This window comes from Columba livia, chromosome 10 (assembly GCF_036013475.1).
Source record: "Columba livia isolate bColLiv1 breed racing homer chromosome 10, bColLiv1.pat.W.v2, whole genome shotgun sequence".
In the NCBI taxonomy this organism is placed as follows: Eukaryota; Metazoa; Chordata; class Aves; order Columbiformes; family Columbidae; genus Columba; species Columba livia.
The window spans coordinates 12,794,606-12,819,185 of record NC_088611.1 but is presented as its reverse complement, the minus strand read 5'-3'; the positions used below and the strand labels follow the sequence as shown (position 1 = coordinate 12,819,185).

The 24,580-nt window shown below is 43.1% G+C and overlaps 1 protein-coding gene across 14 annotated transcripts in view; it reads right to left on the bottom strand.

The window, feature by feature from the left end:
• The window catches only part of FOXP1 (forkhead box P1), a 383,604-nt gene that overhangs the window by 355,763 nt on the left and 3,261 nt on the right, over positions 1-24,580 (bottom strand). Inside the window, exon 1 of one of the 14 annotated variants that reach the window (XM_065075370.1) lies at positions 15,049-20,996. The exons of the other annotated variants lie outside the window; for them this stretch is intronic. The gene's annotated coding sequence lies outside the window, so the exon portion shown is untranslated. Of the gene's footprint in view, positions 1-15,048; positions 20,997-24,580 lie in introns of those variants that run through there. 14 annotated transcript variants of the gene reach the window in all.

The following is a 24,580-nucleotide window of genomic DNA, read 5'->3' as shown; positions in this document are numbered from 1 at the left end:
AAATTAAAGATGCATTTTTTTGGTATTCTTGCTACTGTAGCATAACTTTGCTTTTCTTTTTCCTTTAATATTGAAACTCTTTGGGCCTTTGTTCTGTAGCTGTTGGAAAACTATGGGTTAAAACAGGAGTCTTTTACATTACTGCTAATACCATGATAGTCAGCTGATAACATATCAGATATGCAAAATTCAAGCCTGATAGACTGGTGTTCACCACTGTTGATTATTGCACAGGAGTACACGAGGAATGAAAAGCTGCACGGTCACTTCTTCCTTGTCCTGCTGCCAGTGAGGTGTAATAACGCTATTATGAAAAGCAAACAGGGATGAACTCCGCTCAAAAGAAGGTGAAGCCTGAACTGATAAATCAATTGCTGCATCAGTCATGCCCCTACAACTGAGTAATGCTGTTATAAAGTTCATCGAGCCCTCAAGATCCTCACCCTGGCGAGCCTTACCGTATTGTGCATATTTTATTGGCACTGAATATTCATATTGTGGCAGCATCTGGAGACCAACCAAGGCTGCCACTGTGGGTAAAACACTCCTGGAGTTCAACCACCAGCTGGAGATTTCATTGAGAGGTCCAGTTTTCCACTCTTTTGAGGACTTTTTGCCAAGTTGCACATCTCCCTGTACCTCTGCCTGCCCAGGTCTGGGATGAGGATCTTGTCTTCTCCTACTACCCCATGGGGCACAATGCTTTACAGACCCCATTATAATGGCTGAAAACTATCCTTACACCCAGTTCTGACCAGTCCATGAAATCCACTCTTGGGAAGAGTCTGCCACTGTATAATGTCTCTCAGACAGGAACTCAGCACCTAGTAGATATTAAATAATCAGCAAAATGACCCTGAGTTGCAGTTACTTCTGGAGTAGAATAAAACACCAAACTGCCTGTGTGCTTCAGCTACATTACCCAATATGTATCATTTATTGAAACTGGTCTGAACAGTCATGTACACACACCTCGGGCTAATGAGGGCACCCAAGCCAGGCTTTGGAAGCACAGAGACCTGCTGTCAAGTAACTCACATTTTTTTCAGAGAAAAGCTGACGCTGTTTTAGAAGCACTCACAGGATTTTAACCTTCCCTGCAGCTCCCGGGAACACAACAACATTTGCAAACCAAGATGTTCAACTGCCAGTACGGACTTGGACTTCCATAAACTGGGCATGTATGGTGATGTCCAAATTCATCAGGTGCAAGCAATGACACTTCGGTTTCCCTTCCCTTGTTTAGCAGCTGGAAGAATCACTGTGGAGGAGACTGTGTTCTGTACCCATGGCTGGAGGGGAGAAATCAGTATGGGACAGCTGTAGGGGAAGGAAATTGGGAAAACAAGAAGGAAATGGCTGTGCCAGATAAAATTCCCAGTCCTCCCTCTTGTTAAACAGGACATTTCTGGTTCAGGAACAGATGGGAAGAGAATCCACTCCACGGCTAACCCAGAGGAGGTAGAGAAGCCTGAAATAAAGTTCCTTTGACTTCAACTCTGTCTCTCTGACAGCCCGACTCAGTCATGGACCCAGCAGATAACAGGCGACCATTCATCAGCTCAACCAATACACAAAGGCAAGAATTTCCCTTCTTAAAGAGATTTAATGACAGAGCTTTAGAAACTCGTTAAAGGAGAGAGACTGAGAGTGAACACACTAGAGATGAGACCCAGTAGGTTGCTATTAATATTTCCCTGAAGCAGACACCCCAGTTTGCAGCATTGAAAGGACACAACTCAAAGAGCTATGTGTGTTCTTCAAGCAAAACATTGCCCAACTACAGAATGAAGAGCTGAGCTCAGAGAAAAGGTTTTCCACCAATCTAGTCTAATGGGTTATTGACTTATATTTTTTTAAATCCCAACCAGAAAAAGCCAACCCATTAGTGCCTATCTTCCTTGGTACACTGAAAACAAACAAACAAGCACAAAACAAAACAAACAAACAAAAACCACAAAACCAACCAACCAAAAACACAAAACGCCAAACACAAAACAAACAAACAAACAAACAACAACACACCAGAAAGATGCAGCTAGCCAGCTGGTTGTGGATGTCAGCCAATTCTCTGTCCAGGAAGGATTTTTTTTCATGTCTTCCTTTAAAAATTGAAGATGAGAACAGAGTCCATAAGGACAGTCAGAGATCAAGCCTAGATCCACCACCACACTCACCACCCATACCTGCACCCTCTCATGGCAGCAGGCCCTCCTGAAACACGGCCCACCTCGATCATGGCTGAGACATGTCCATAAAGGGCTGGAGATGTTGTGCCTTTTCTAGGGTGAAGCAATTGGGAGGAGAGAAAAAAGTTTTCAGCTCTGCAGCTTTTTCCTGTTCATCTCCCTCCAATGCTTCTCTTCCTTTTTTGTGCCGAATACTTCAGTTGCCTGGAGCTACTCTAGTTTATACAGGGCACTCATAGCAGAAGCCCAACATCTATCGCCAATCTTGCTCACGGCTACCTGAGCAAGCAGCTCCTGTGCTGCAGAGAAGCACCTTCTTAATGAAGCAGCTATGAGATCAATGTTGTATGACTTCCAAGAGCAAAACAGTTTACAATTAGCTGAAGGTCTGGTATTTGACAGTTTTTTATGGCTCTTTTACAACTGTTTGCAAATCTTTTCTTCCTTTAAATTATTCTGAAAAGTGTTAGGGAGAAGCCAAAAGTTATTTTGTGCAAGCATGTGTCTACTTGCATGAATCCAAGAGTCTTTTTAATTTAAAGACACAATTACAAACGCCTGTATTTACATGATAGTTGTTTATGTAATGCTTTAAAGAAAACCTAAATGGAGCACAAAAGCTAATGCTAATGCAGAAGACAGTGGGAGTTAACAAACATGCTCCTGGGGCAGCCTAGAAGATGGCAAGGCATAGTGCCTGAGCCACAAGGATTCAATAAAAAGGCCATTTTCTCAAAAAGAACTTTTGGTGCCACTTCAATGCATGCATAGCCAATGATTTTTAGGCTCTTCTGCTCATCTGGACTCCTGTAATGTTCAGGACTATTCTGTATATTTGCCCATCATAGGAAAAAAAAAATCCAGAACACATTTACCCTTTCTCTCGAGATGCATGCATTTCAGTAAGTGAAAATAAAGGCAGAAATTAAGCTCAGAAGTCTCTTCAAGCATCTTTCATTCAGACACACAAAACCTTCTGGTACTCCCAAATCCAGATTAGTCTGACTTGCAACCTGGAGTCTTGGCTCTCAGCAACATGGCACAGCCCCTCACCTCCAGCTCTAAGTATCACCTGCTCAAAGTGAAAGTGCAAGAGAAAGCCTTCACAGATAATAAGCAAGTTGTAGCCTTGGGCCTGTCAGCATGGCACATGTCTAAAGAGAAAAATGGATCTGCATGATAGAGACTTGAAATGCAAATGCCTGGGTGGAAAAAAAGAATTTCCAAAAGAAGACATATGTATGTAAAAAAAAAAAGAAAAGAGAAAGGGATGCTCATTTGCAAGAGAACACAGGACAAAAAACAAAACTACACCTGTAAGAAACAAGTTTCTTTGCCAGGTGCACTAACAAGATTATACCTTCATTTCAGACTCTAGCCAAAAAGATTAAAGCCTTTTCCACCCTCACCCAAATCACCAGGGAGACCAAACCTTCTTCAGCTTTTAACTGCAGTGAAGTTAGCATCGAGGGAGGATTCAAGAGAACCATCTCCCAAGCTCCAGCTGACTATCACTGTTTCACAGCGTGCTCCTTTGCTGCCGATGCCCCCTCCCTCTGCTCCACACACCCGCCGCTCTCACCAGCCACGGCTACGGCAATCCTGCTGGACAAAACGGTGTGATCAAAGCCATCTTTTCCTTGTAATTACACCTATGGCTTGGCAACACTGAATCCATGAACTAGACTGATGGCATGCAAGATCATCCAGGGGAAGCCAAACTCCAGCTCAGAAGGATGCTTGCAGCAACGGGGAACTCTAAAAAGTTACATACTCCTATGCAAGTTTGGGGTTTCTTAAACATGGTAAGGGGGGAAAAAACAAACAAAAAAAAATCAATACAGTAATCCCTGTTGATTATACTGACAGTAATTATACTTGTGTTATGCCAACAGCATCTTCAGTCTTGAGAGCGCCAGTGCTTTGAGAGATAGCTTGACTGCCTCAAGGATGAAATGAAGCTGTAGGTTTTAGGCCACCACAAAGAGGACAGTAGGCACTGAAGGTGATTTGAAGATGCGGGATAAGTACAACAGCTGTTTGTAAAACAGCTCAATTCCTACCCAGGACAGAAAGCATAGCCCAAACTTTGCTCAAATGATTTCTCCTGTGAGGGCAGAGCAGTGAAGGTGCAAGGACACAGAGGACCAGACTAGGGACTGCAACTCAGAGACAAGCGGAAGACGGCAACATGTCAGAACGATCACACAAGGTTCTCATAGACATGAGGTGTGGTGACCTACCTAGTTCCATGTCCCCCGCGAAGCTGGGACCTGCCTGTGCCTGCGGTCACACGTACCAGCAGCGGAGCGGACGGACACATCCCCGCATCACCCAGCCACTCTGCTCCTGCTTGTTCCAAACAGATGCGAACAACAACGCCCCCCCAAACATGCTTACCTTTCTCTGCAGCCAGGTGTTGGTAGATTTATTAAACTTACACAATATATTTTTTCTTAGATGAAGACTTTACATTTCACATCAGGAAAGAACTGCCGAAGGTCTAGAGGGTTTGATTGCACTAAGTGATGCACTAAAAGCTACCATCTTCCAGTCATTACATGAAATAGGTCCAACTCCCTAAATATTTTAACATATATGTTACAATATAAGTATATTGTGTGGGAAGAGACAGAACAGTCACCACCTCACAGTTTGCTCAGCTGGATCCTGCCCAGCTGTGGGATCACTAGTGAGCAACAGATAAATTTAAGTCCTGTTCTGACATTGGCGAGTTGCTTAACACCCAGCATGTCCAAGTTTCATTGCTTTATATATATATCCATATATCTATGTATACATACATACTGTAGGAATCATAGTTATTCAACCTCCTACAATGTTCAAGAAAGTAACAAATTATTCTAAAGCATTTGAAAGCGAGAAGCTCTATCAGAGATAGAGATCAGGAGCCTTGAGCAAGACAGCAGTGATTTCACATCAGCCTGCAGAGCTCTGGAGTGAACAACCATCCTCAGCCTTTGAAAATCAAGACTCTTTCGAGAGAGTTTAAAGACAGGGGTGAAAAATTACTTGAGATCTTTGGGGGGAAAAAAAACAACTCTCTCTATATATATAGGATCAGAAAACACCCCAGCCAACCCAAAGCACTTATGGGCAAACCACTGATTTGCAATTCCAAACCACTTTTCCGCCAGAATCCTCCACTTACTATCTTATCTGATCTTCTCTCAGGGAATCCCCCAAACTTCTTCACTTTGAAAGGACCTCTCAAGCACCACACTGAGCACTTCTTAGCACTGAATGTTTACACTGTTTAGGGATGGGTGGTTTTATGCACTTTTTTTTTTTTCCTTCTTTTTTCTTTTTTGACACTGCTATACCACTTACTTTCTGGCAAGACTATCCTTACTGGGTAACCAGGCTCTCCTCTCTTTGCCAAAGAAAGGTTGCCATACCCAATACAGACACATACTTCTACTGGCCCAACACATGTAGGCATCAGCCTAAAATAAATGTTAAGAAAACACACATGCCATGCTCTGTATCAACACCGTAATAAAGAAATGCTGCTTGAGCAATGTTCAAGAAAGGTTTTAAAGTCTGCTGCCATTGGCAATTCTGCTCGGTGGCAAAAAAACAGGGAGGTTCAGCTAGAATGGTAAAAAAAGAAAAATCAATGTCAAGAAACAGACCCCTTGCATCACATCAGCAGAGCCCTCGCTCTGAGGCTGATACTGGTTGAAGACAGATTCTTTTTATTATCAAAAAAGCCCTACATGAGATGACCTCAGCACTTCACAAGTATTATGTAAATCCTCCAGCAGCCTCTTAACACCACAACTTTTTCCTATTTCCACATTGTAGACAGCAGCATATAGACATGAAGTAAATGGTGTAGCATCACGTATGGAATAACCAAGTCCCAAACTTCTGACCAGCAGCTTAAATCTGCAGGCTTTGCATTAATGTCTTTTGTCCAAAAATATATTTGCTGAAATGAGTAAGAAAGAAAAGAATGTTCCTTTACTCCCCCCTTGTCATTCTGTCTTCCAGAAGGACAAAAACTAAGACAATACCTTTAATTTGGAATCAAAATCCTTTCAGCAAACAGTTTTTGAGGCACACTGCATGGAAATACCTGCTTTAAGTGGGGATGTTAGAAGCCCAAAAAAGTATCACAGAATAATGATGCTTTTCTGAACAATCAGTATCAGTCTGTTCCTGGCATTATTTTTGGAAATGGTATAGCTAATATGACAGCTATGATTTGGAGCTTTCAAAAGGCATAAGCTATTGGCATTTTAAATACATTACATACAAACATGCACGTACCCCTACACCCACACTAACTCTGAAGATTTGTTCTGCTGGTGTCTGTTGGCTCTTCTGAGTGTGCTCCACAACAGATTGTTTCCTTCTCTCATCCCAGTTTTCTCCTTTAGGGACGTTACATCAGGCATCCAAATATAAGGGGTATGCAGTCATTTGTATTAATGTAACACACACAGTAGAAGGGATCCTCTGTGACAAAATGGACACAATCAAGCCTTTCAGTTAAACTATTACCCAAAAAGATGTGGGTGGCTTATTACCAAAGAGAGCATTTATTTTAAAAAATGGAAAGCACCATTAGAAACACCCAATATAACTCTTATTAACTTATTTGAATCTAGTCCTGAGCACATTGGGTTTCTAAGTGTCTGCTAACATAGCATTCTGTTTGCCTAATTAAGTTTTCAGTAGGGTAAGCTATAGTTCTCATGTTAATATAGGGAACTGAAAATCACATATAAACCAATGCCTAGCTTGATGTACCTTTATCGTATTAAAATTTGCTACAGGCTCTTCAACAACTGCTAACTAATTTCCCATCAAAAAGGACAATTGCTGGAAAAATTCCCATCCCAGCTCAAGTGATGGGGGTGACAGACTCACCTCTATGTTATAAACCCTCCACACAATCCCTATGGCACTCACAGGCCCTTTGATCCTCCTCATTGCTTTTTCCCCTTGCCAGCCTGCATTCTGAACCTGGAGCTTATTTCCCCGGCTGTGCCAGCAAGCAGCACCACAACACTCTAGCTGGGGAACATCAGGCGGAGGAAAATAACCATTAGCCAAAAAAATTACTCTTAAGAGGCTTAAAAGAAATCTCGGGGAATCAACTCAGATCTCCATGACAAATAATTAGCAAAATTAAGATAAAATACTGAAGCATCTCAGCTTTCCGCTACATTCCAAAGCGGCTTATTTTCTCCCTCAGTTTTATTCTTGCTGCGTTTAAAATGCTCGCTTGCAACTTCCAAAAAAAGAAAAAAAAAAAAAGGAAAATAAAGCAACAACAGAACACACTGACCAAAAAAGACAAATTTCTGTCTGCTTAGTCCCTGCACCCAACCTCACTCCAGGTAGGGCCCCCAACCCGCGCCCCACGGGCAAACCCCACGGGACCTGCTGCTGGGGCGAGCGCTTTGGAACAGGCCCCAGGCTTTTTAAACTGTATTACAGCATTAATATAATTTACAAAATGGTTAAAAATCAGAATGTTTTTCCTTCATGAAAAATAACACACTTAATGCTTTTCATCTGGCAAATAAAATTTACAATACCTGCAGGAACGTTTTCTTTGGTTAAATCAACACTATTGGTACTTTTTTAGCCTTTAAGCATATTACAGCCCCAGCTTTTTATGAGTTTTTTTGGTTGTTGTTTTCACCCATTGTAATAAACTTTTCAGAACCAGAAATCATCAACAATAAAAAGCATTCCCATGTCAAGCAATTTTAACTACCGCTTTTAAAACAATAATAAAAAGGGGGGTGGGGGGGGCAAGATCAGCTTCAAACCCAACTTGTACGGTAACTATCTCGATGCAATTAATATAAAGTAATCATCTGCAGGGCCAAACTTCAGCACTCTCCCCAAAATTGTTTCCATGCCGCTTCCATCAGGCGGCCGCAGCAGATGTTGGCTGTTACAGGGCGCAGACGACACAGTTCATGACTCCTCGGCGGCGGCTGCGCGCCACATCTGCAGCCGATGAAGGCGAGCGCAGGAGCGCGGCAGACAGAAAGAAAACGTCAGCCAGGCCAAGCCAACCCTCTTCCGTGCTGGGGCTAAAAATAGAGGGGGTGTTCGCCCTGCCCATCCGAGCGGCCTCGCCAGCCCCGGCCCCGCTGCTGGAGCGGAGCATCCGGGATGCGGCGAGTTCACGGCAAGGAAGCGAACGGCGGCGGCAGCCTCTGACTGCCGATCCGCACTCGGCTCCTCATTAACTGGGCGGCGATCCAAGTTCATCTGGGCCCCAGAGAAAGGCAAAGCTTGTGTTTAGACCGCACAATACTGACATAACATTAACAGATTTACATATGCAAAACTGTGAAGCAACAGGCATTCCCCCTCAATTGACCCACAGCTTGTAGTGGCTGCCGAGTTATTCCCTGCTTAGGCTCTGTAACCAAGTGGGCGTCATGCGACTACCATCTGGGTACCACTTATTTAAAGCTGGCAGTCTCTCTGTAATAGGCAAGCTGGCAATAAGCAGGAAGGGAATAAATTGCATCATTTAGTTAACATCCACTTGCTTTGCGGCTGTTAAAAACCCATGACTGAATAATAATTTGGTTATTTCTTTTGCCAGACAATGCTGTCAGCCAAATCGTACTACGCATGCTGCAAAACGTCAGCTTGCAAAATTTCCATTTTAAAAATAAATTAAAGAAGTTCGCAGTATAATGTGAGCTAAGAAGTTTTTCTAATGCTAGCAACTCAAATGCAATTGAGTTCTAAAAATAAACTTGCATTACTGTAGTCACCAGATTCTGCTTCTACCTAAAATCTTATTCTTTGTGTTTCATCAGCCACCTACCCCAATCCATTAAACTCACCAAACATCACCAACCTGGCCCCTAACGAGCAGAGGAATGGGGGTCTGCTGGTAGGAATGCTCATTAGATTTGAATGCATCTCCATTTCGTGCTACCCACTGCCCTTTTCATCCTTTGCTTAACTCGAAGATTTTATCATTTCCTTCGGTCTGACACAACTGCTTTCACACAAATCGCTGTCAAAGAAAGTGCCTGAAACCCTGGACCACTGAAATACAGATAGAACACATCCTTTGTTTAAAAAAATGAACAAACAAACAAACAAAACCAACAAAACAAAAAAGGAAGAAACAAAGAGCTTTTGACGTGGGTTTCTCTTTGGGCCTCCTTAGTTTGCAGAAAATTAAGTTACCAAGAGTAATCTATTTTTTTTTGTCCAAATTTGGTAGAAATACAAAGTCTGGCACATTTGTATCTCAACATCCGGTTCTCTTCAGGAATGAAGGAAAAGCCCATGCTGAGCACACCTTTATACCACAAAGATAACAAGGGTTCACATTATACAGTGGGAAAAGTCAGAAGTAACATTTCCATCAAGATTAATGACAAAGAGGAGCCAAGAGCAGAGTCCACGGCTAAGAGTTTTCTCCACAAGGCTACAGCGTCGCCGTCTTTCACAAAAGCAGGCTTGCTCCTCCCTCATTACCTTTTGAAGGGACATCAGGGACCCTGAAGTGCAGAAACAATTTAAGACAGCCAACAGTAAGTGGAAATCTGAGTTCATTAGTAACTCGATTGCAGTACTGGTGATGCAGACAGCCCTGGGGAGACGACCCTGGAGCAGAGTCAGGGTGCTGTACTCTGCAAAGGGCAACCTGCAATCATGCCTCCAGCATCCACACTGGGTACAGTGCCAAAAAGCCACACAGCCAGTCATGGAGGCATCAAAGGCAAATGGGAGACAACTGTTTCTCCTCCCCATCCCTATCATGTCTCCACTACAGGTCTAGGGCACTTGGGCAGAGCGCAGTGGACAGAGATGTCAGCCTGCACTCCGTGCCACATCTCAGCACGCTGCTGGTGGCAGGGCAGGCAGGTACGCTGAAGAGCACATATGGTTTCAATGTGGGTAACCCCTTTAATAATCCAGCAGCAACACAGGACAGACCAGGTGCAATGAGACCTGCAGCACTCCTTCTCAAAATGCTTCCTGAGCCAACAAACGCCATGATTGTTCACTTCAAAAAGTAAACATTTGGAGAGGGACCATTTTACAGGCTTCCACAGCACTGCGCAGCTCTTGCCACTGCAGCTGGATTGCTCAGCCAGCCCAAGGCAGGCAGGGAAATGCAGGACCCATGGCCACCCATGGGACCACCACCCTGGAACACAACAGAGCAATGGCCAACCATAACAGCTTGCAGGCTTTACAAAACAGTAATGAAAATAAGAATGAAGAAGAGGGTTTTACACAGCATGATCCTTCATCAGCCCAACAAGACAGTGGTCAGATGATGGGGGAAGAAAAAAAAAAAACAGGGAACAGAAACAGCGGGCAGAGAGAAAAATCTGTCAGAGGAAATGCAATGCCAGAAACTGTTCCAGGATCCGGTGGCTGGATGCCAACTCAAAAGCCTACAAAAAAAATGAGGCTACAGAGCCCTCAGAACTTCCTGATTAGAAAAAAATCTGGGCAGGCTGAGGTTTGTCAAGTTGTGCTTGCTGTGCCCACTCTCACCCAGGAGGTCTCAGCCTGAAATAGGTCTCTGGAGAGGGGACCCAAGGCACCCAGGAACTTTGGCAAGTTATCCTTTGGGAAACATGTGTCTCCTAAGGCATTTGTGTATCTTGGAGAGTTTTTAAATGGTACCGAGCCTTAGCACTTTTAATTACACACACCATACCCAAGATCATCAACTCAGTAACGCTGTCACACGTGTGGTACATTACTGTATGGTCAATCTCCCTAATTATTCTTGAGTTATTTTTTCCAGTAGATCTACAGAACTATCAGCATAAATCTCAAAACATTTACCAGTCAACAAACTCAGCACAACAGACACAAGCTTGGCCCTGACAAATAAAAAGACTACGGAAAATGTATTTATTTGTAGCAAATGTCCTTTCCTATAACCATCAAATAGATTACAACTGCATTTCTTTCCTTGCATTGCACCCTGGGATCCAGACATTTAACTAGCACACACTGCAGTCCTGGATTAATCATAAATAGAATATATTTTTAAGTGCATTAATTATGTAACAGATGCTTCCAGGATTCCAATGGAGGTAATTTTTAAAATCCCAGTGTACAGTTTTATGAATCTGCGCAGTTTCAAGGTTGTTTTTAATTTACACTCAATACTACACTTATTTAAAACCAAGAGGTAATCAACCACTGCCTAATTCTTTTATTTCAATGCAGACTGGAGGACATACCCTCCACTGTTACCATGGGACATCCCGGCTGCTGATGGAGGTTCCTGCCATTTCTTTGCCATGACAGTGGGTTTCGATAACGAGCCATGTGAACATAAGATTTCTGCATTTGCCTTCTAATAATAATTTCTCCTCCTCAGACTGATTTGTGCCATTCTGAAATCTCAGGTTCTTCCTGCACATTCCCACTCCCACAAAAGATATATTCAGTGACATATGGTGCACGTGGAGAAAAAGTAAGTTCACTTCTGAACAATGATGTTCTGCTATACTAGAGAAAAATGGGGTTTATCTCACTTACCTTGATGGTCACAAACATGGCTTATGCAGCTATGGGGAATACCTGCAGATCCACAATATTTTCTTGCTAGTTACTGGGAAATTTGTTGTTTGTACAGCCAGCTTCAGCTGCTAACAACCACAGACAGCTTCACCAACTACACCTTGTGTGGGGTTTCCTGGCTATGGCACCACAGCGACAGGTACTAGCTGTGGCATGAGTGGGACAGTGGAGACCTCAGCAGCCTTCAGATGGCTGCACCAGAGCGCCCCAGGGCAGGAGCACCACAGCCTCCATGTCTTGGATGCAAAGTTTGCTTTTCTCTCCATCTTTGCACATCACATAATTCTTGGATCACGCTGTAGGTCTTCTCACAGAGCTTCATCTATGCTTCTGTCTGCAATGCTTAATTTGTAATGACTCGGAGGGGCATTTTTCCAGGGCCTCGCTGTGTGTGCAGCCTGGTAACTGGGAGAGCCCATACCCTGGCAGCATTGTGCTGCCTTGGGTTTTGCCTTCAAACAACTCTCCAACTGGTCTAGGGGGAGCGGGAAAAATATAGGAGGACAGAGAGCAATTAAGGCTCCAATCAGATGTGGTGTTAACACATAAGAAGAAACAGTAAATAACCCTAACAGGAGGTGTTATTTGGGAGTATGTATAATTGCACATGCAGAATATGAAACCTCAGCACTCGGTGAGGAGAGGGGGTGAGGACAGGAGCAGTTCAGGACTGCAGCTCTGCTCACCTGCACATCAGCCACTCCTCAGGAGACCTGGCAACTCAAGTTGGGCACAAACCAAGGAGGAAGAAAAGGTGGATAATAAGTATTTTATTCCTTCTAAGTATTTTATTCTGACTGCTACTCCTTTTAAAAAATTAAAGTAATAATTAAAAGTGAGGATTAATGCTTTGATGCCTCGTTTCACAGACTACACATTCAAATTCCTCAACAAGACAATGCAAAAACCAGCCGTAAAACAGCTGTTAACCAGCCGTCAGCTGAAGAAAGCAGACGACTTTGCGCAACACCAGGGAGGCCCCAGGGCGGGCAGCTGGGTGCTGGTCTGGGTCTCGCTTACCCAGATGTGTGGCGGGCAGCCCCATCCAGTGGGTATCCAGCCTTTCCTCTTTCGACCTTCCCCAAAATGATCCTCAGGCTCTGAAGGAAAACACTTAGGGCATGGACCGGCCTCACCTTATCAGCAGACGTTGGTTAGGCAGCAAGGCTTGGAGAGAGTCAGGGAAGTCCTGCAATACTGCTCTCTGGTGCTCACCCCTCCCAAAGCACTCTACCGGTCCCTTCCCACTGCAATATGGGGACAGAGAAGCAAGCTGAGCTCTTGGGGACAAGAAGATGCCACCATGCATGGAGGGAAACTGACCCCAAGCAACACAACCTGCCCGCACCGCCTGGTAGAGGAACAAGGTCCCTGCCAAACTGCGGCAAGACTTCACCCCCATAATCCCCATGACACATGTGAATGCCGACACCATGCCAGGTTATCAGTGAGGTGATAACACTCGTAGGCTGTACCTGCTTGGCACAGCTGGAGTGAGGCTCCCTAAGGGTTCCTCCAGTTTCACTTCCTGCTAACATGCACCTGCACCCATTTCAGAAGCAATAAAGGCATAAACCGCATTTAAAGCTTTACCCAAACCCCCAATATAAGCCCAAACAAGCCCTGTGCCATGCTAACGACCGTCCATGCCGACAGCTGGGCTCGCAGGCGGCCCGGCCAGCTCTGCGCATGGCTGTCCCTGCACCACAGACGTGGCTGTCCCTGGCCACCTCCACACACCCAACATGTACATCCTGCACAACACTGAGCCAACAGAGGCTATGGGTCAGACCCTTTCTGGTGTAAACCCACATGATGTCGATGAGCCCTGGCTATCTATTTCCTCATCAACTTCTGTTCTTTAACTCAAAAGTTAGCTAGCAGGCTGGACACAGTTTTATCTGAGTTTTATGTGCAGCTGTATTTGCTTATTGCACAGATAAGTGTTACAAAAACAAGAAGAAACAACAGCAGCTAGTAATCTGGATATCTCTCAGTGCCCTTATCAAAAATATCCAGCCTCTGGACCAGCTCATCATCTACTGGTAACAGGAAAGAAAAAACCCAAAGAAAACATGATGCTGGGCTTTTCACTATGTGCATGTTAACAACTTTAGTACCGGACACCAACAGAGCACCATTACCTTAACAACTGAAAGGAAACCCACACTTGCACTAGCTTTGGCAGAGTGGTCCCACCAGCCAGCACTGCCAGGAGCATGTCCAAGGCAGCTGGGCAGGAGGACTCCTCTGCCCAGGTTTCACATTGCAGCAAAGCCAACCAAGAGGCCAAAGATTTATCAAGGGGGTGGCCCTGACCCCCTTGGTCCCTCCTCTGACTTCCAAAGAGTCCAATGAGGTTGCTCAACAGGCAGAAAATGTGTTTTGCTGCTAAAGTCAGTTTTCTGCTGGTCTAGTTTCCCACATGGTCTCACCCTCTGATCAGGAGGGTTCAGCTGATGCACATGGACATGATGGGAAGAGGCCAGGAACAAGCAGAAAGGTCTGTTCCCACAGCAGCTGCCTCCTAAATCCACTTAACTGCAACATGAACGGAGCCCTCATTCTCTACAGCACCAAGCATGCTGTCAAACAGTCTGTGAAAGCAATGTCAGCCTTCATCTGAGAGAGGAAAAAAATCAAAGAGGTAAAGGCTTTCCAAGGAAACAATTCTCATTTGATACTTGTCATGAAGTTGCAAGCAGGCCTGAGTCACAGCACACGTGTGGAACATTGTAACACGCTTGCAGAGCAATGTGTCCTCCTCCTCAACCTGCCGAGAGCATCCACCTGGCAGAGGTTGACATGCGGAGGTGATTCAACACCGATGAACAGAAACACTAAAACGTTCTTAAAACGGGGGCTGTACCTGTCACTACTTTTATTTACCCAGAAAAGTTTTCTGCTCTGTATGCCCTTCCCCTTCCAACCTACCCCACTGAATTAAGCAGAATCCCCATCGTACCCTGGATGGCTCACTGCAATCAGGCCAGGAGACAGTGCTCCTAATACAGGCAGGCATTATTTTTTTTACTTTCAGACCTATGAGAAATACCAGTTGAAAATGTGACTATTTTTTAACTGACAGGGCATTATGTAAAATATTTTCCGCCCCCTCCTTGTGCTTACAACACAGAGCAGAAGACATTTAAACAACAACAACAAAAAGACACCAAAGAAATGGAGGGGAAAAATACTTCCCTCCAGAATGCAAATATTTGTGCATAGAGAGAACAAAGTATTCCATAAAGCTTTCAATAAAGGATGACTGCAGGCCAAATTTTACCTTTAGACACAGGCACACACTCCAGCCAAAGTTCCTCAGAGCTGCCCAAGTTTGTGCGGAGGCCAACCCAAGCACCCTGCGTTCATGTGCAGAAGGACAGTGAGCTCAGGAGCTGTGGTGAGACTTCCAGCTCTTTCTCAAAAGCCAGACAAGATCTGCTTTAAATCAGTGAAGAACTTCAGAGATGAGTCAAACCTGCAGGATTTGCTGCAACACTCGCTGCAAAAGAGGATGTGAGAACTGGCAAGCGCGCTGTGTTTACTCACTGTGCCATCTAATTCTGGAAAAGCGAGCTGAGATTCTGTGTTCGAGCACGACTCTGAGAGGTGGTGGGAAGATCCTGGCCACGTTACAAAGTCACTCGCTGGGCAAAACTGGCGATATCTGCTTAAACAGGGCCACAAGCTGACAGTCCTGCAGCTGGCAAGTGAAGTTTCCCCAAGGAAGATACTGAGCCGCATCTGCCTCTGGCCCTGGGGATGAACCTTTGCAGGCAAAGGCTCACGAGAGGAAAAGTGATGCTCTAAAAATCACACACTGCTTCAGCTAATGACACAGATTTACACTGAGTGTTAGCCTGTTTCACTAAAAAAAGCCAGCAAGATTTTTTTTTTTTCCCTGGTGCAAATTGTCCTTTATAGAGACTATTAATATCCCTCTTACTTCAGCTTAAGCTATACTTCTGTTCCTTGTTCTCCCACTGACTTAAAAGATAACTTGCAAAAAGAGATGTAATTTATCAGTATCTTTTGTCCTCGTCCCTTCCCTCCTGTTACTGCCTGGACAGGCAGGCTGTTTTCTAGGGAAACCACCACACAGAGCACACAGTTTAGATTTGCTGCAATATTCACATTTTTAAGCAGAAAATGAAAGATGATGCCTAGTTTATACTAAACAGAAACCATTTGATTATGGACTCGTAATTAGTTCTGTGTTGCACATCTAATAACTTAGATGAAACACGCTGCTGTAAACAGCCACCTCAACTAGCTGCAGAGATGCAGACACCAGTGAAGACAAACAGCAGTGGACGGCAGCTGCTGGGAGGTTATGCTGAAACAAATGCATTTTTATTTTTCCCTTTAAATTACAAAAGATTGTAATTTTCCTCAGCAATGCCCCTAATTAAATTGAAACTCTCCACATCAGAATTAAATACGTCCTATCTACTAAAAATGAAGCGTATTATTTATCACTAATATTTAATGACAAAAACCTGATAACTTTCTCTGATTATACCACTGATTTCCTCCAGTCATGCATCATTGGCTCTGTTGGTCATTAGCATTATCACAGTGCATAAACTCTGGCTTATGCAGCAAGTTTGATAACAGAGCCAGATGCCTATAGCTACTATTTTTCAGTTTGTTGAGATTTACTAGTTTACATCTCTATGAGCATGCCTCTATCTAATGGCATCTATTATAATCCCTAAAAATCCTATTTAATACATTTCCATTCCCATGCAACACGCTTCTGCGCAACCAGAATTCCTCAGCAAATATAAAGTGCTCGCTGAAAAATCAGGTTTCCCTTTCAACCGTCCAAGGACCCTGTTCCAGAAAGACCATATTCCAGCCAATTTGAAAAATAAATACAAAATACCTAGTCTTCTCCAACTCTTTAATGCTAGGAATATTCTGGGTAGGCTCAAGATATTTTAGTTTAATTCACAGGTAATGTTCCATTTCAGCTTTCACAAAAGTGTGGTTTTTGAATGCTGCACATACTGCTTTTATCTGAGCAAAGACAAAAAAAATCAGAACAAATGTACACAGTACAATATCAGCTAAAATATACCAAAATTAGCTTCTCCCATTCTCAGTTAAATCCTGTAACTGAAATGATGGATCAGAAAGGTTTCCTGAATAAGACCCTCATTCCCTACATCACTGGCCTTCAGAAAACTCAGATGCGATAGCCAGAGAATAACTTTAAAATACTTAGGCAAACAATAATTACACTGCATACTTTGGACATTCCTCTTTCAAAGCCTTTTAAGTATCGAGTAATTTATCACAGAAACATACATTTTCACTTTTCCAAATGCACAACTCAGCAGCTTTAAAAACAGAATATACATTATCTGAACATCGATGCACAGGCACGTCATTTACAACTAACAAAAATTATTTCCTACAAGCTATTTCAGAGGCTCCTTTTCCCAGCACCCATGCAATAACCAGAACAGGATGGGGCACCTGACAACTCCCTGATTGAAGTAAATTACTAAAGTTAACACGAGTGTTTATATTATTATTACTGTAAAACTTACTAAGAAAAATCTCTCTTCTAAATCTGCCAAGGTAGATATAAGTTATGATGTTCCATACAAAGATCCAGATAGATTCTTATTATATGTTACACGCATGAATATTCAAAGATTTTATTCTCTGAGCCAAATGGACCTTTTTTAAAAAAAAAAAAACACAGTCCACCCAAGGAATCTCCCATGATTTCAGCAGAGGAATCTGGGGTTTAGGCCACATAACTGAAGCACAATCTAGCTGTCTTATGTATTATACATGGAAATATACCTACTTATTAAATTCATCCGAGGGGGAAGGCTAAGATACAGTACACTGATCAACAGAGTTTGCATGATACTATCTGAAGAAGCCCAATTTGAGTAGAGCAGTTATGAAAGCAAAAAGTATCAACACTAACACAATTGGTGTCGCTGTATTATGCTATTTGCCAGGCAAAATTCATATCACTCATAGAAAATTTCAGTTTGGGTATAGTTTCACTAGCACTAACCATGATATTAGAAGCTCAGACCATTATATAAGAAACGGCAGCAATTTGATGAGTTTAATGCCAAATTCCACAATCTCTGTCAAGGCAAAAGAATGGATCAAGCCCTGGCAGAAAGGCAGCGAGCGCGGGAGCACAGGATGCAGCAGCGCCAACACAGATGCTTCCCCAGCCCCGGTACCACTCCCCGTCCGGGGGCTTCAACCTGATCCTTCAAAACTGAAACGATGAAAAATATTAACATTGTTCTCCTTTGCCCACCTGCTCCTCCATCTGCACCCTCTCCAAAATGCACTTTTGACCCTACTGAGCATCAACACACGTAAAGTCTTGCTGGCTGCATCCTTCCCCAGACCTGGCTGGTTCTGGTAGAACCCAGCTTCAACATCCTCCAAACAGCCCAACGCTGGGAGCTGCTCCGTGATGTCCCATGTCCCCTACACTGCCCCTGCTTTTAAGAGGATTTCTGCCACAGGAGGAAAGGAGGATTTACACCACTGATTTTAATTGAATTTTTTCTTTCCAGCACAAGTATAAAACGTGGGAACTGGGCTGGATGAGCTAAAAGCTGCCTGACGGGCTAACAAAAATTTGTCACGAGGCTTACGGAAGATAAGAGTTCATGACGTACTATCAGCAAGCTGACTATTACAACATAAAAGCTATTATTAAAAAAGAAAAAAAAAAAGCACACAGATGAACACTTCAAGGTTTTAACTTCTTAATCCCAAACAGACTGCCCCTGAAATAAGGCTTGCAACAGGCCCAGCTGACCCACGTCACAAAAGACACCCTTGCAATCAAAAGACTATTAGAGTAGCACACTTTAGTTGCAAAATAACCCCTATTTCTGCTACCTTGGCCTTCCCAGAAGTTTCTCGGGAAGAGGTGTCCCACTCACCTCCCAGCTCTCTGGTAAGCAGAAGGAAAAACATAAACTTCGCATTCACCGTGCAACACCAGGAAGATGCTTTTTAAAACTGACACTGGTTCCTACAGAAATATCAGTTAATTGCTTAATCCTTCTTAATGGAATGATTAACATCCTTTCAGCAAACAAGGCTGAGATGATTTAACATTTTACTGCATGTTTCATTACAGAACCAGTAAAATTAATACTGCTCCCCCCTCATCTGCTGCGACCACTCATTTCTTTATAATCAGTTACATTTTTCACTGCTGCAGAGCAGCTTCTGCACCCAGCTGAGGAAAAGATTCAAATATATAAAAATCCACATGGCTATTACTCTGCTGTGAAGTCAAGGATCGACCTCCAGACAGGAACCAACAGAAACGCAGGTGTCCACAGCGCCGAGGAAATCGAGGTATAAGGCAGCACAGAGTAACGAGCCCTGGAACAACTTCATCAGCGTCCCGGGAACACCGCGTTGCTGCGGAAGAGGGGCAGCCACTTCAAAGGGAACCAGGGAGCGAGGTTTGAATCCCAGCTCAGACAGCTCCTGAATCCCTGAGAACCCCCGGCCGCCTTTTTGGCAAGAACAAAAGTCCTTTCAGGGCTCCACCGCTTGCTGCAATCAAACCCGGGCTCAGACATTAATTCTGCGAGCAAGTGTTTTGAAGGAAGGGGAATTCAGCATCGATTTTTGTGATCAGATGTTTAGCGGCTGCTCTGAACACACCAGCAATCCCCTCTCACCATTTTATCTTCCTTTATCACAAGCTTTTTAATAGAGACATGACATTCTGCTTACTGCTGGGCTCTCTCTATTTATCTCTCTCTTAACAACACTTTGGCATCATCGGCTCCGCTATCTAAATCAGCAATAGTGCATGTCCAGTCACATAAAACCAGAGAGGGTTTCCCGAGGTGCCTTGGGAAGTCTGACTACTCTGGTTTACTGATGTGTTAATATGTCCGATCTACTAATTAATGAACAAACAGCTTAGGCTAGGAGCTGGGGGAGGGACACCAACATGAAGACTGTGGAGAGCCCAAGGAAAGACACTTGACCCTAATTGTTAGCAACAAGATGACAAGACTGATCGGGAAGCACAGCTAAAACTTGGATTCAACATGAAAGGAAATGTCTGGCGAAGAGGGGAAAACTAACGATGCTGTTAGAGGCTCCAGCCAACCTGCCGAACTGTGCCACCTTCTGTCGGACTGTTGGTGCTCAGCTCCCCAGCACCACACTCCCATCACATCCTCCTCTCCATGCCCAAATCCTCATCTTCTTCCTGCAACCCTGCAGCTCCAGGACATGCCTGAGAAGGAAAGCTGGGAGTTTGCCCTGACCCACGATCGGGAGATGAGAAAGCACAGCTCATCCTGCACCTTCCCAGCAAAACCTCTGGCCACATGCAGAATCCCAGTGGGTGGGTTTCCAGCCAAACTTTGGTCCTTGTTAAATTTCAGCCAAACCCAGTTTCATCCAGGGCAAAACGCTCCTCATCTTGAAAGCAGCCTGGACCAGGTACCGCAAAGGAGATGCGCTGCAGTCGGGGTCCTGAGCAGCAAATGAACATGCCAGCACTGCAGGAAACACTTCCATATATATTACAAAAATATGGGGAAAAAAAAAAAAGTCTTAAGCGCCTTCTACCTGAAAAAAATCAATTAACAGTCACAACAATGCAAGAGAGCCTGCAGCACCATGCTCTGGGCCAGACATCCAGAAGAAAGTTGATTTACAGACTGCACATTCAGGACTGCCACACCACAAACGCTACACAACATCACCCCGCTGCACAGGGAGCCCGCGTTCTCAGTGTAATTCTGAATTAACAGCAGTACTAAACTAACTTAGTGAGGAAATAGACACTTCTAATAAAAACACAACAGTGACAAGTGTTGTACAGAGAGAGCGATTAGCAGTAAACAGTACACTGGAGAATCATCCAAATAAAGTGCTCTGGGTATTTATTTGTGTTGCTTTCTGAGACCATTGCAACTGAACGGGAAACTGGGAAGAAAAAAAGCCCACAATTAGTTTCAGAATAGCACTCCCAGAAACACTGTAGCCTATCACATATATGTAAATATTTTACGATATGGGTTCCATTTCAGTAGATCTGTCAAGATGCTTACAGGGCTTGACAGTATTTCTGTCTTTAATTAAATTTTAGCACACATACTTTAATGTAATTTAAATAGATTATTAGTTGTCAGAATATAGTATAAATTTTGTTTACGATTTAGTTACTTTAAGTACTCACATTGAGGAAACTCATTTAACCCCCTGACTGAGTAGCATTAAGTGTTGAGATGAGACTTCTAAAGAGCTTCTACTGCCCTTTGCACTCTTGCAATAATCTTAAATTACTACAACTTAATTGCAATTTCAAGGCACCAAAATGGAGACATTTTAAAAACAGCACAGGGAGGGTCAACAAGGGGAGAAAAATTATTTAGTCCTCCTCAGGTACCAGATGCTTCTTGGAGAGAAATTGATTTTGCCCATGCTCTTCTCTTTGCTCATTTTCCATAGAACACTATCTTCATTTTCAGAATGGCACTGAACAAAAAGTTATTAAGATTATTCAGGATACTTGCCACATAGAAACAGCCATTAGACTTAAGTCTGTTCACCTGCATTCATGGAAGAGATCGGTGCCAGGAGAATAGAAAGACAAAACCCTAGAGCACATTTGTAAAGAAGCCTGCACACAAACAGAGCCAGCGGCTTCCCTGACTTGGTAGCTCCAATTCTGAAGTAAGAAAAAAAGAGCACACGTTAAAACACTCCAGACATCCCAACCAACAAATATCTGATCTCCTAAAAATAGAACAGCTGATTCCTCTACAGCCCAAAATATAGATTTTTTTTTTTTAAATTAAAAGACTACAGAGTTCCCACAATTGAGTTTTTCCTCTAATGACTGCATGATTTATTCCAACCTACTTTTTTCCCTCTATATACATTGGCATCACCTTGTTACCTACGGTAGCTGCAATTCCCCATACGCTGCGAGCTGCGGGAATCAGCCGGCACGGGAGTTTGTGAGAACAGCGAGCTGCGAGCAGCGTTTTTGTCAGTGCAAAAGCAAGCAGTTCTAGCAAACACAAGATCTTATTTCTTATTGCAATGAGACATTTTACAAGGATTCGGCCAACGCAAAAAAAAAAAGCAGGCTCATGATTTAAAAACCACCGTGCTTTAGTGCCGCCGAGCACTTACGTGTGTCCTCAATGGCGTGAAGTCAAGCACTCCAAGCCCAGCCATACCTTTCTAAGCATTTCAGCAAAGTTTGGTTGCCAGGACCTCTAAGAACAGTCACAAAGATGCTGCTGATCTCTAGTGCACAACGGTTATAAATTCCACTTAGCGAACGCTTTCTGGCTCCTGTCTCCACTGAACCGCTCACTGGGTGTGAAAACATGCTAGTATACGTAGGGGGAGCAAAAAAAAGAAAAAGTTTCAGTGATACGAGTTAGTGACACAGACCAAAAGCCAAACCCAAAGGCAGGGACATCAGCAGAAGCCCCAGCTGATGCCAGCGTGCCCTGGATCTGGCCCTGCACAGCCAGGGCGCCTGACTGTACCCTGAGCTCACCTTTGGGGACACGGGGACCATGCCATAGCCACAAGCTAGGAGGCTGTGTTCTCAAAGCAGGGTGCCACCCATGCTCCTGATCAGCCCCCACAGTCTTTTCCCCCAGACCCTTCCCACCCTGCCTCCCCAGCAGAGACTCGCAGGGAAAAGCTCTGGGAAGCTACTGGGTAGCAGGACTCATATGAGGAATAACTACGATGTGCTGTTTAATTCAAATGTAAGCTTAAATACAAACAGCAAACAAAAGCCTGTGCAGCCAAGCTGCCTGACTACAGCAGGGCCTGATCCTGTGCCCCCCGAGGTGGGAAACCCCCGGCAAAGCTCCCCCGGGCGCTGTGTCTGTGCGCACCGGGGATGCTTGCGCTCTGAAAGGCAGGGAAGGCCTGAACAAACGCCGTGTCTCCGAAGAGAAATCCAGCTACCTGCTAAAATCTCACTACATCTTCTCCAGCCCTGTCTCAGCTGCATAGAAATATTTCAGCTCAGTGCCTTGAAGTTGTAATTAAATTGTAGTAATTTAAGATTATCACAAGAGCAAAGGGCAGTAGCAGCTCTTCAGCAGACTCCTCTCTCCACTTAATGCTACTCAGTCTTGGGGTTAAATGAGCTTCTTTAGTCTAAGTACCTTAAAGCAAGTGAATCGTAAACAAAATTTATACTATTTTCTGACAGCATATAATCTATTTAAATTTATTAAAGCTTCTCAGAGAAAATTTAAGATGACAGAAGTATCATTATGCCCTATAAATAACTGGACAGCCTTGCAGAAATAACTGTATTTTATATACATATCCTACATATGTGTGTGCATACGTTATTTGATATACAAATACACGCTCAACAGATATTTCACAAAAGGTATTACATTATCCGGTTCAATCTCTCAACATAAATGACCACAAGCAGTACAAATACTAAATGCTAAGCTGCATTCCACAAATTTGCCTCTTTACTACCAGCCTTTTTCCTAATTTTTACCACGTCGTGAAACAGGAATAATTCTGGAACTATAAATGTTTACAGTATATCACACCAAGGATGATAATGCAAATTTTAGCTCTTAAAAAAAGGTGATCCAGTCCAAAAGAAAAACATATTGCAACATATGCTGCACTGAAGTCCAATGTATAATTCTCTCCTCAACTTTCCTGCTCCTTCTCTTACCAGTACAAAAACTAGCTGTGTTACTATTACTGGTGGAACTGATTTAAGCAGAAAATGTTTATAGATGTTAAATAACATTAAACATTACCCAAAATGGCTTAATAGCATACATGTGCATGTTTAACACACATACTTTTTATTGTCTAATTAAAGTATACACCATAAAAATCTACAGGCTTTATAGTAAGTTATGCAGGATGGTTATGAAACCTTACCTTATAAAAAGTATAAAGTACTTATTGTGTGATTTGCACTGCCAATTAAAGAAATACTTATGTGAAAAAGTTTTGGATTTCTTAATTCTTCAGTAGATGTGCACTTAGTCTGCCTCCTGATTAATATACATTAGGGTAACAGCCTTTTCCTCAGATTTTTTATAATAGGTTTGGAATACTTTAAAGAAAGAAGGGGCATATTTGTAAACTTTGTAGTCAAGTGTTTGAATACAAACATGAAAGTGTCAAGCAACAAAAATAACCTCACTGGTTATGTTTGATTAATACTTAAATCCTAAACATTTACTGAAGTAAAATCAAGTATCTGTTAATACTCTTTACTACTATTTCCACTAAAAAACTACACAATAACACAGTGTCTCTAATATAGACATGAAGACAAGTTATATGCAGCTTTGCAAAAAATCTTGGCATATCAAAAATAAGGTGCCACCCTAACTGGCTGGTAATACGTTTGAAGGAAAGATATCACAAGTTTTCTAAACTCTAGGAACACAGTCATAAAACATACAGGGCTTAATCACAATCAAACTCCTCTATTATGCATCTGCACAGCACTTACACACAGAATAAAAAATAAAGTACACATTTCCTTACATTTCAGAGATCCAGAAATGAAAGGTGAACTCCACAGAACTTTTACGGTTTTCAACCTTACACTACTGAAACGCCTTTTTCTCTGTGCTTCTAGACAGCAGAAATAAAATCAAATCCTAAGTCTCTCTGAAAGTGCATAAAACTCTAAACCACTATCACCTTAAGAAAATATAACCCAGCCCATGCACAAAAAACCTAACTTTGCAATCAAAATAGTAAGCAACAGAAAGCCTTGTTTGAAATAGTAGTTATTTTTCTCAAAG